Below are 12,774 nucleotides of genomic sequence, written 5' to 3' on the forward strand. Positions count from 1 at the left end.
ACCTGGCCCTGCTGCTATGTGACCTTAGCATGCATCTGAATCTCTCTGAACCTTGGCTTTCTCATCAGTGAAAGGCATATTTTAATACACATCTGACAACGCTGTGATGAGCAGTCAATAGAAAGTTCATGTCAGATACTTAGTAATGCCTTGGAACACAGAGATCAATAAACGGCTAATTCTTCTCTATCCTTTTCTTTGATAATAGAAATATACGCAGCACTGATTATCTGGGCCACTTCTTGGCACTGCTCATTGCCTCACATATTTTTCCATCTAGGTTCTCTTCAAAATGAGTTTTATTCTAAAGTTATATTTTGCTGGCATGCTATTACCTTAGATTTGGGCTGGCCTTTGGAAACAAATATCAATGCCAATGCTTCAACATCAGGAAGGGGCTCATCTTTCCTCTCTCTAATGGCTTCAGCTTTTTTAACTCAGCTGAGAATCTAGCTCTTAGAGTTTTGGTGAATAATCAAGAGCTAGTAGTCCAGAAGGGTACCTGGGATGCCTGCTTCCTGGATCTGTACTGAATCCACAGTGATTAGTGGAGAAAACACTGAGAGTGCTCAGTGAGAATGAAGAGAGTTCAGCGTTAGGGGATGTGGAGTCTAAACCTTCCCCTTGTCTTACATTTGGGCAAATCATGACAGAGGAGGAATAAACCTGCTCAAGAACCACAATATGTCAGTGGTCCTATATGCTGTGATGCTCGGATGCCAGGGAAACCTCCCTTCATCCTCATAACCAAAAATAGGAAAATATTCATCCACGGAGTGCTTGCTATTTTCAGGCAATTGGCTAGGTACTACACATTCATCAAGGTGCACACATTTTGGCAGAGAGCTGAATGGCTGATTATTAAAGTCAATATTTGGCTGGAAGCCGAGGCAGAGACTGAGTATCACTATCACAGACTCCTCTTTTGAGATACAAGGATAAATCTGAAGTTTTATCACAAAATAAATATTATTGCAACTTTATATTCAACATTTTATACTCAAATTTTAAAAGATTGATACAGTATAGGAAAAAAAATATATAGTGTAGGAAAAATCAGTCGCCAGTTACTCTGGCGGTTGACCATATTGTATAATGGCAGCAATAAAGAGATGCTCGTTTTCAGCCAAGGTCATTGGAGGAGCAAGGTAGTTTGAGGTCTGCTTTGCCAACATGAGGCACTGCTGAATGTTGCTCCCATGTTATTGAGTTTTCCTTTCCCTTAAATTGTAACTGATTCAAGTAAATATTGATCTTCTCTTCGTCTTCCCTGAAGATACAGTCACTGAAGGCATCGCATAAGCCAAAACCTTTGGACTTGCTTGAAGAAGATGCTTTCAAGATGAAGAATGTTTGAAGAATATTTTCAGAAATAAGGCTGAGGTTGATGGCCTTACCCATCACCATATACACTTAAAAAAATCTTAATCCTTCCAACAATCCTTTGTGCAGGTAGGTACCATAGCTCTATTTTACCATGAAGAAATTAAGGTTTAGAAAAGTTAAATGACTTATCTAAGTTAGTAGTTAGATAGGATTTTGACCCAAGCAGTCTCAGGGCTATGTACAGTGTTCCATGACACCCTAAAAGAGCAAACAGCAGCTCTCCATTGAATCCTGCCATGTGCCTGGAATGACATATACAAGAAGTCATTAATTCTTACACAAAAAATTGAAGTAGTCATTCTTATGCCTACCATACAAATGCGCTGGGGCCTAACCTAATTTCTTAGTGGCAAAGCCAGGATTTGAACCCAACTATCTGATTCTTAAATAAATATTACTATCTACCATGTGATCCTGCCTCTAACCATTTTTTCCACCCTCTAAAGATTCTTTCAACAATATTCAGTGGCTATTACTGAGCTCTGACCGTATGCCAGGTACTGATAAGGTTTAAAGTCGAACATTTCCAAAAAAAGGCATGAAGGCTTATTCCACATGGAGAATTAGATTTGCACGGTCACTCCGGAGAAAGAATACACGGTAACACAGCACACTTTTAGTAAGTTACAGAAAACAGTGGATTTGCAGCATAATAAAGCAAGAAGAAAGCTGGCACGTGGAACCAACTGCTCTGTTCCTTGCCATTTTGCCCATGGCTTCTCCGATAAGAACTGGTGTTAGGTTAGAAAACAGAAAGGGCAGCTTCCTGGCAATAACTTGCAGCAAGCCAACCTCTTCTTTTCCTTGTGTCTCCCCCCCAGGCTCTTCCCCTGGGACAGGACAGGAGCCACCAATGCAACCCAACTTTGCTGCTATGAATAAGGTGGAGCTAACCCTTTCCCTGGCATGTTTGCTTTTAGTGAAATATTTTCTCCCACTTCCAGTTAGCCCATTTTCCATTATGTGAGTCAATCTGACAGTTTAAACCAACAGAAATATTACTTTTTTTCCCCTAAAGTGTGGGTTAAATGCAACGTTTAACATAATGAGCCCAAGGGGGGAAAAGTTCACAGTAAAGATAAATATTCCTCTTTAAAAAAAAAAATTAGACCCAATTAATAGCTAGATGGTATAAGCTTGCAAACACTGAAAGGGGAAATAGGGTTTTTTCTTTCTTTCTTTCTTTTTTTAAAAAATTAAATCACAAGATCTATTGTTTTGTTTTAAAGGCTGAATACTGATATATTTCATACATTATGACTATTTTCTTAAAGGAAAAATATAAAACTATTTTATTAACAACTATTCCCTCATATTTACGGTAAGGTAAACAGCAGCCCTAGGTAACAGCTCTTTTTCTCCTAAATTACTACTTCCCCTTGCTCCCTGGAGACCTAACTAACTCCAGCTTGACAAAGATTGATCCTCAGTTGAGACTGAGGAAGGCATGCTTCTCACTATGCACGCCTCACTTTGCAGTTCTCAGTGGTTGAGTTCCAAATCCTACCCAAACCACTCAAGATCTTGACTCCCAGTTTTCCCAGCAAAATCAAAACTTGTTTCTTACGAAGGTCCTGGCTAACATTGCTTACTAAGATGAGTTCTTGTATATTGCCTTTCTCTTAGCTAACAGCAGGCAGAGTATTTAAGTCCAAATGAATCAGAAACATATGGCATGCATTTCTCTTAATAATGCTTTGGGTTTTATATATACATATATATATATAATTAAATGAGAACAGTGCTACAGGCAAAGTATGCTTTGAGAAGCTATTGAAAGGCAAAGGTTGAGTGGGATGGAGGATGATCCATGAATGCAAAAGAAAGGCCCACTTGGCCTTGAATTTCTCAATCCTGAGCTACCAGGGAAGACACCGAGCCCTTCAGGGAAATTGCTAAGAGAGCATTCCATTTTCACCCTTTCTCCATATTTATTTTATTTATCTGTTTCGTTGCCTACTTCCTCCTACCCCCTACCCCGCACCTACCACTTCTGGTTCCTTTACTAAGATCTTCCTTCTTATTAAAGTTCATTCTACATTTGCTTAGAAGCCTCTATATGCTAAGACCTACATGAATTGAAGGTAGATGCTCAATTATAGCATGTGTGACCAAAGCCTAGTCCTGGGATTATATTTTCATTAACCTCATAATTAAGCAATCTTAATGTCGATCTCATTGAAAATCCATGGGGGCTTGATGTTGGCTTATACAGGTTATCATCATCTCTGCCACCTTTATCGGGTCTGTGTGTTCAGCGTGTGTTTATGTGAGAGAAACAGAAGGGGATCCCACACAGCTGAGTTACAACCTCTCAGTTACAATCTGCCTTGGAGAAGACACTTCATTTTCTCCAATCTCAGGTTTTTACATTCACAAAGTGGGACTGACATTAAGGCGATATCAGGGGTCTGTGGTAAGAATGAAATAAGATAATAGATTAAAAATTGTTTTGTAAGTTACAGTCAAATTAATTTTGAAAACACTACTTTTACCACCTCTGGCCTTTAAATATTTAAAAGGCTGTCTTAGACGTGCTCCATATTTTAATTTCCTTATGATTTCCTGTAGATTCTCTATACCATTTTGGAACATTATTTTTCCTCAAAGAGAGAAAAACTGGATAAACCAAATGTCCGCTCGGTGTACTTATAGCCCAAATGCCCAAGAAGAATTCCTTTAAGAATTCCATCTTTTTCAAATGTTGGACCTTCTGAGAGTCTGTAAACTGTCTAGCCAGTTCTTAGAGATAGGCAAATAAAGTGACCCTTCTCTAAAATTATCTAAACCAGAATTGGACATCACCACCCTCAATTTTCTAGTCTGTCACCTTGTGTTTTGGAATCAGACTCAAAGCTCCTCCTAGAAAGGACTCAATCTTTCATTTACCAAGAGTCTCCCGTGTATCCTGCACTGAACTAGGCCACCTTGTATGGGCCATCTCGTTTCATTTTATCTCCACCGGACACATGTTAAACCAGGAGTTTTGAGGGGCCATGGAGACCTGCTTAATTTTAAAACCAGAAATATATCAAGTACCACATTGAGTAGGAAGCAAGGGCCACCTGGTAGGCCCCTATCTGCTGCCGGGGGGCCTGAAGGCTGTGCATTGGCACAGCTGCTGAAGCTGCCCATCAAAGCAATGTTCCTCCTTGCATGGCCATGTGGATAACTCTGGTCAGTACTCTGGGAAGGTCTGGCTTTGGATAAGGTTAAGCCTTCTGAGATGTAAGTCCATTTCATGATTTCAGGCCAAGAGAAGCAAACAGGATGGCAGCGACCAGGAAGTGGGGTGCTCCTCTGAGAAGAGGTACAGCATAGCCCAGTGCAGTGAGCTGTGGATCAGGCACTGGCCTAGATACAAATCTTAGCCCCCCACTCCTCCCATGTACTAAGCTAAGTGACCTTGCCCAAGTCACTATTCTGGTCCTCATTTTCCTCATCTGTGAAATAGGGATGATCATTCCAGCCCTTCCCACCTCACACAGAAATGGTGGAAGTGAAATAACATTAAAAAAAACTACCTGAAAAATTGCTTATGTGCAGTGCCAAGAATCAGGTAGATGTTATCACCAACCTTCTGTGATATGTGCTCCCTCCAAGGGTGGTGGAGGTGAGGCATCTCTAGAGAAAACTCTGCACAGGCTTTCCTCTTCCTGATATTTTCTAGGACTTTACCGGGACAGCCCTGGGCCCTGGCGACCTTTCTCGACTCTGCTCAGGCCTCTATCTCTGGCCTCTGCTGAGGATGTTGCTGAGAAAGAGGCTGATGGTCCTTTAGAAAACTCTCTCCAAGGAGCAACAGGGCATTGTCTCCTCTCCCGGCCTGGCTAGATCCTCATGAGAACAGGACCCAGCAAATGGACAGAGCAATTAGCCGGAGGAGGAATCTGGAGGAATGGAAATTAAATGCAGCCAGGTGTGGCCAAGGCAATGATCAAAGGTGTGCCACGAGAAGAAACATGGCTCACTGAAGAGAGGGACAGTGGGAAAGCTTTTCCCTTCAAGGTGTATTAACCAACGCTGTTTTATGCAACTTACAAGTTTGGAAGATTTACTATAACCATGTTTAGACCATCCAGGATATGATTCCAGATGGGATACTGTGGAGCAGCAGAGGAGAGGGGCAAGGTGAGAAGAGAAGGAAGAGAGGAGAAAGAGAAAACTTGAGAGCATAGGGAAACAAGACAAAACGGAACGGAGAGGGCAACTGATCCCTAGAAGGAGGAAGTCACACTTTTTGTCCGGAACAAACCTTAAGCTCTGTCCATCATTCATAGAAAATGAAATGTGGTAGCACAAACCATTTATTCCCCCAAGTTCCCTTTCCCCCAACCTCAGCAATATTTGAAGTTAAGGACTCTTGATTTCAACCAAGTCTCTATGATCTCAGTCTATGCTCCTTTGAAAAATAACATAGAAAAACATAAGCGTGTGTGTGTGTGTATGTGTGTGTGTGTGTGCACGCGTGCACACGCGTGTGTGCTGGAACTGTGGCAGAGCTGCTCCCTTCCCAGCGTTTGGGCACATTTTGCTGCAGAGTCTTTCCAGTAGGATGGCTGAGACGGCAAGCCCAGCTCAGGTTTCATTTCAGAGGCTGATTAAAGCTCTCACAAATGCCAGCTTACATCACTTCGATGACTATTAATTTAAAGAAAATATTTGCCTGGAAAAAAAGAAAAACATTGCAAACCATTCCTGTTTTATCACCAAGGGGTCCTTCTTCTCAGACAATTCTTTCCTTCGTCTTGAAGTGAGCAAGTCTGACCTGGGCAAAGTTATCCAGGTGCAGCAATTAGAGGAACACGGGCCAGATTCTTCCAATTAGGTGAGGGTGCACAGACCTTTGCCATGGTGATGGCAAAAAAACTACTGTTCAGTCCCCCATTCCCACTGTTCAAGTGATAAATGACCCCCAGCCTGCTCTCCCCAGAGCCGAGAGAGGCCTGTCTCTGGACAAAGGCCAGGGAAAACAGAACAAGATTTATAAGAGCCAAAGGCAGAGTGAAGACGAGCTGGAGGGCATGCGGGAAAAGCCCACGTGAGAAAATGTGGTGCGTTTTAGTAGCTGCATGTTACTTTATGATGACGGGGTGGGAGCAGAAGGGGCGCTGGGCTGCTGGTGGAGTGTAAGTGGCCACAGTCAAACAGCGTCTGGGCGGCTGGGGCCTTCGCAGTTGGCCCAGCCCTTGGGAAAGCAGGGAGCACTGGCCCTGAAATCCTGATCTGGCTCCTTCATTGGCCCCAAATCCTTCTAAACGGACACCGTTAAAGGAATGTCTTTAAAACTAAGGAGACAAATGGAGACAGAGAAAGTGGTCCTGTGCTGCTAGATTAAAACGCATGATGGTACAATTAAAGATATTCACCAGCGAAATTTGAACCCCATTACACGCGGGCGTACAGTATGCGAGGAAGAGCTGTTTTATATCATTAAAGACAAAAACCAGGTCTATAGGTAAAGCTTTAAGAGCAATAAACATCCTGAATTCAAGAATAAGTCTGTCAAATGAAGGGATATTGATTTTGGAACAAGGAATATTATGTCAAACAACATTAGTTTAATTGATCTGAATTTAGTTTAAGTACTAAAAGCATTTATATACAAACAGCAAATGAAAATTAACTGCAGCTGAAGCCCCGCTGTTCGTTCACAGGGGTTTCGCGTAGACCAGAACCTGGCACCCAAGCGGCCTGGCTGGAGTCAGGAGCACACAGTGGAGCTGGGCTTTCTTCCCCTGCATGACAATGGGGAAGGCAATGTGCTTTCTCTCAGAGGTAGGAACATTTAACACCGGCCTTTGACTTTTCAAAATACACAAATGCCATTTCTTGCTCCAGAGGAATTCATGAGAGAACACGGGGTGAGGCCAGGAGAGAGGAACCAAGTGGGTACCCAAGTAAGTGAACTGCTTCTGGTCCCCGAGTGAACGAGCCCCGGCTCCCCCTCTGACCACTTGGCCCCATCAGAACCAATGCCTAACAAGGCTGCCTGTTCTCCACACAGAGCTGCTCCTTTCAGCGGCTGCCAGGCCCTAGGAGCCCCAGGTAGAGGCTCCAGGAAAACACTTAGGCTCACAGCCCAGGCAGGACAGGTTCTCAATAAACAGTACCAGCCTCAGTCCCTCCGCGGTGATAGAATGGAGAGAGACTGTGAAAGTGTCCGAACCCATTTCCTGCCTTGTGCTCTTGTTTCCTTCTGAAAGAGATCCCAAGTCAACCACTTTTTCTTTCTTAATCCCCCACCTACAGCCATCCCGTGGAACTCACTCCAAAGTGTGTGAATATACAGGAAATGCACAGTGGTAAAGCCAGGACAGAGATGCACATTTTTCTCTTTAGTTACCAAAGTCTTGTGTGTGAGAATAACTGTGATTCTCCCACAGGACTGTTCTAGGGAAATCCAGCAGAAGCCTTCAGAAGTTCACCGGGCCTGGCGATCACCCCGTCTGCTTGCAGAGGGCTCACTGTCGGCTGCCACGGACCCCCGTGAATGGGCGAGGGTGTAAACCACTCCGTTATGTGTCAGACTCATTCTTTAAGGTCTGGTCAGCTCAGGAGCCAACCATGTTTCCACTTTGTTTTCAGAAGGCCTGACAAAGGCTCCAGGATGTTGTTTTGTTTACATCTTGCCACCTGCACACTCCCTCCCTGAGAGCTGAATCTCCACTCCCAGATCAAAGGGCAGTTAAGTGGAGCTGGAAGAAAGATCTCTCCACCTCCAGCCCTCAGCTTTCACTCTCGCTCCAGAGTGCAGCACGTTGTCAGATTTATAGCCTTACGTGTGAACACGGCAACAAAAACCAACAAAAACAGCCTCACACCGTGGTTTTCCCTCCATCCAGACCCTTTGCCACACACGTGAGGTTTATTCTCAGGGTTTTAGCTGTGAAGGGACCTTTATATGAGCTCTCAAGACACCAGTTATCCTATCTGTCTTGATTTCTCCTTGTTGAAACATTTTTCTATTCCATCCATTTGACACATTTGCTATCAAAATATTTTTCCCCTCTTATAGTCCCAGCCAGCAGAGTCAGTAGAGGAGCGGAGTGACTGAGGACCGGAGAGCAGTGTTCTAGAGTGACAGATGTAACCTGCTGAGGACAACGCAGTGAGAAAGAGGACATGAATCAAGGCCTTGGATGACGGCACATTCTGGCAACGTTCACACTGTAAAGGTACTATGCAGTAGTGTCTCACAGACTCCAGTGAACTAGTATTCCTGGGCTAATATTCACATTATATTTGCTCATCAAGTGTACTTCGAACACCTGTGATGTGCCAGGCCTTCTGCAGAGCATCCGTGAAGACTTGTACACTATTCCTGCCTTCGTCCAGAGGAATGTGATCCGAGCACAGCCTGGTTCATATATGCTGAACACAGGTACAAACAAGCCCCTAGAATAACCTAAAGACAGAGGCAATTGCTCTTCCAAGAAATAAGGTTGCTATGGTCTGAATGTTTATGTCCCCCCAAAGCTCACATGGTGAAACCCTCCCCTCTAAGGTGATATAGTATTAGGATAAGGGCTCTTTGGAAGGTGATTAGGTTATGGAGGCAGAGCTCTCTTGAATGGGATTGGTAATCTTACAATAAAGGCTCCAGAGAGATCCCTCACTCCTTTCACCACATGAGGACACAGTGAGAAACTGGCCATCTGCACCCCAGAAGAGGGTCTTCACTACAACCTGACCAGGCTGGTGACCTGATCTTGGATTTCCAGCCTCCAGAACAGCAGCCTGAACCGACTGAGACAAGGAACCTGGCAAGGAGAGTAGAAAGTCAGGAGCCTGCCAGCTGGAACAGGTGGGCGGGGGGAAAGGTTCCATGAGGAGAGAACTGTAAGGACACTGTAAGCACAGAGGGTGCAGGTGATGTCTGCACAATGCTGCCTAGTCCCGTGTGGCTGCATCACTGGGGGCTGTGGTGAGAGCCAGGCAAGAATCCTTGACAAGAGCACTCATGGCTTCCTAACCTCTTTATTGCATTCCTTTCCCCTTCAGAAGCTGTAGTGGACTGAGAGGCAGATGGTCTTCGGTTTGAGTCACTTAGAGCCATGACCTTGGACGAGTCACTTAACCTCTCCAGACCCCAGCTCCTCTTGTGAAATATGCAGAAAGTAACAGTTACCTCCCCACAAAAGTGAAGGTAAGGCTTAAATAGAGACAACTTTTGAGAAAGCCCTTACACACAAGTACATAGCTAGGCTTACCAGGGCACTCAGTCATGTGATCCAGAGGGGCCCACACACTGAAATGAAAGGGGGAGATCAGGCTTTTTCTGGCCTGAATTTAGGAAAAAAAATTCCCAGTAGTTCTTTATATGTGATGCTGAGCAAGTCACATCACTTCTCCAGGCCTTATTTTCCTTCAATAAAACAGGAGTGGAAGGGCCAAGGTCTCTTCCGGTTTAGATTTCCAAGGACAGAGTTTAAAGCTCAATGGGCAAAATCTTCAGATTCCCGAAGACCTTGTTTAAATCCACCTCCTGCAGTGTAACTGTTATATGTCTGAACATTATAAATTATGAAATACGAAATAAATACGTGCACATATACATAAACACATGTGAGTATATATAGACATGCATGTATATACGTAACTCAATTGTTCCAACCAGGGACATCGGTCCAATGCCTGGAGTTTCTCTTTTTCTTTCAGGATTCAACATCTGGCTCAGTTCCAATATATTCCTGAGTTGCTGAGTCTCGTTCCCACAAAGATCTGTCTTCTCTCTCTGGTTAAGAGAAATGCATGCTGGGCATCCTGCCAAGCACTTGGGGGCCTTGTAGTATATTCTGCCGTGACCCCTGGGGTGTGCCTCGTTTCCTGTGTCACTGGTTGTCGGAGTCGGGGGAGGCCTACCATGGCCTTGCTGGAGCTAGGCATTGAATTCTGAAGCATGGAAGGTTTACCCAGGCTCAAGACTGGACTCCCCAGATTTGTGTCTCAAGAATCTCAGCCAACTATGTCCTGACGCACCAGGACCTCACAAAGTGACCCTTGGAAGAGAGAGAGACCCAGCTGCTCTTCCACAGCCATCTTTACGAATCTTCTCTCACACTGAAAAGGCCCTTAAAGGTTTACAAAATACAGTTATATCCTTGACCTGATATAAGTCAAACCAGGGTATTAGCATCCCAACAAGGACTCAATTTTTATGCATATGCATATGAAATCCTAGAGGTCAACTTTTGAGGAAGTGCCCATTTACTGACCTCTAGTTATCCCAGAAGGGCCCAGATATACCATTCCTTGGGATAGGTAGGATATTCTTAAGCTCAGAGAACAGAAGGGCTAAAGGTTGGCTTTAGGCAAAAATGGAAAAAAACAAACAAACAAACACCTAAAAGACGAAGAGACTATCCTCCCTTTTCATATCCTGCCCTCCTCAAAGTATCATTTCTACTTCTCTCACAGCCTTCCTCTTCCTACTGGAAACAACTGCTTTCAGAACACAATTTATTCACGGTCTCTAAAGGCCCTTAAAACTCTGACGTTTTATGGTTCTATTTGAATTTCATCCAATTTCTTTTCATGAGATGAAGCTCTGGTATTAAGGAGTTTCAGAAATGTTAGGGTCATTGGGGAGGGGAGGTAGGGGCTTCCCTACCTAAGCAGTTTTTATGGTGGATGTCTTCATGGAAACAGGCAGCATCATGGAGCCTGACCAGGGAGCCTGACAAGGTCTCCTCGTATATAACAGAAGGATGTCCAGGCCAAGAGGAGGCCCCAAAAAACTGAGCCTGCTTCTGGAAAGACACAGCTCTTCTATTGATGAACGTAAGTGCAATGAAACAGAGACTACTGTGAACCTAAGGGCAGGAGCTCTGAAGGGAAATACTCCATGCCTCTTGGATTTAAGGAGTCCCTTGTCTACTAGTGGAAATATGCACATAAACAGATAATTTCAGTAAAATGTTCTAAGTGATAAAACAGATGTAAGTAAGGGTATTGTGAGAGCAGAGAGAAGGGACATTTAGCCAATCTAGGAATTCAGAAAATACATCTTGGCAGGAATGAAATCTATTCATGTTGTATTTTGTGTGCTTTTTTGTTTTTTTGTAGCATGTTCTTGTCTTTTCTCTCACAATATCACCACTCCATCCCTGTGATGGAGCCAGGGAGAGGAACATTACCTCAACTGACAGATGAGGACACCAGGGCACAAGAAAAATAGACAAAGTTGCACAACTAGTTAATGGCAGAGAATTAGCAAACCTATGTTATTTTTATGCACCTAAATAAAAAGTCAATTTGATAGAGACTAAATGGAATAATGGTGAGAGTTCTAGAATATTTTGAGAGTCGTGCAAGGGAAAAGGAGGGGATGGGATAAAGTTTTTGAGAGTTTGATATGTTACAGCAGTATTTAATTTGCTTCAACCAAAGCTATACTCTATAGAAATGTACATGCACTATCTCTGGGTAGCGGGGGGGAATGGGTGAAGGAGGTCAAAAGGTAAAAAAACAAAAACTAAAGTACATAGCATCATTTACAATTCTTCCCAAGAAAGTAAAGTACTTATCTATTAAACTTGTGCAGGATCTCTATAGTGAAAATTATTAACTGCTAGGAAAGAAATCAAAGAAGACCTAGATAAATGTAGAGACATGCTATGTTCATGGACTGGAAGATTTAACGTAGTAAAGATGTCAAGTCTTCCCAAATTGGTTTACAGGTTTAATGCAATTGCTATCAAAACCCCACAAGCTTTTTAAATAGATATAGACAATCTAATCCTAAGATACATGTGGAGGGAGAAAAGTCTGTGTAAATTGTGTATTTATGCCTATCAGGTTTAATGCTAGCTCTGTAACTTTGGTTAACTTTTCATTTGTATTCTGAGAAACTTATGGTATGATAAAATATACTAGTGTAAATAAAGACACAATTCTTAATATGTAAAAAAAGAAAGGAAATGCTATTCCATTTAAAGTTCCAAAAGTTCATGCTGGTTTCATGCTTTGTATTTTGCATATTCTGTTCCCTTGGATTGTAATGCACTTCCCCAACTTTTGCCTACCTGGCATATTCTCACACATTCTTAAAAACAGAAGTCAAACATTATTGGTCTCTGTTCCCTTGGTCCCTGGAACACATGCCCCTCAGATTTCATTCTAGGGATAACTGCTTGCTCTTTTGTCTGATTGGTTTTTTTTTTCCCCACCAGATAGTAAGGATCATGAGTATAAGAATGTTATTCTATTTATCTTTATGTCTCCAGAATCCAAATGGTAACTGCTTAGTAAGTGTTTGAATAAACAAATGGGTGAATAAAGAAATAAACAACAGGTAATAATTAATCTTTATAAAAATATAGGGTCAGTGAATTGCATAAAACTTCAGCTCCAGGATATAAAGATATAGGAAAAAAGCAGCATTCT

This window comes from Delphinus delphis, chromosome 12 (genome assembly GCF_949987515.2).
Source record: "Delphinus delphis chromosome 12, mDelDel1.2, whole genome shotgun sequence".
Classification (NCBI taxonomy): Eukaryota; Metazoa; Chordata; class Mammalia; order Artiodactyla; family Delphinidae; genus Delphinus; species Delphinus delphis.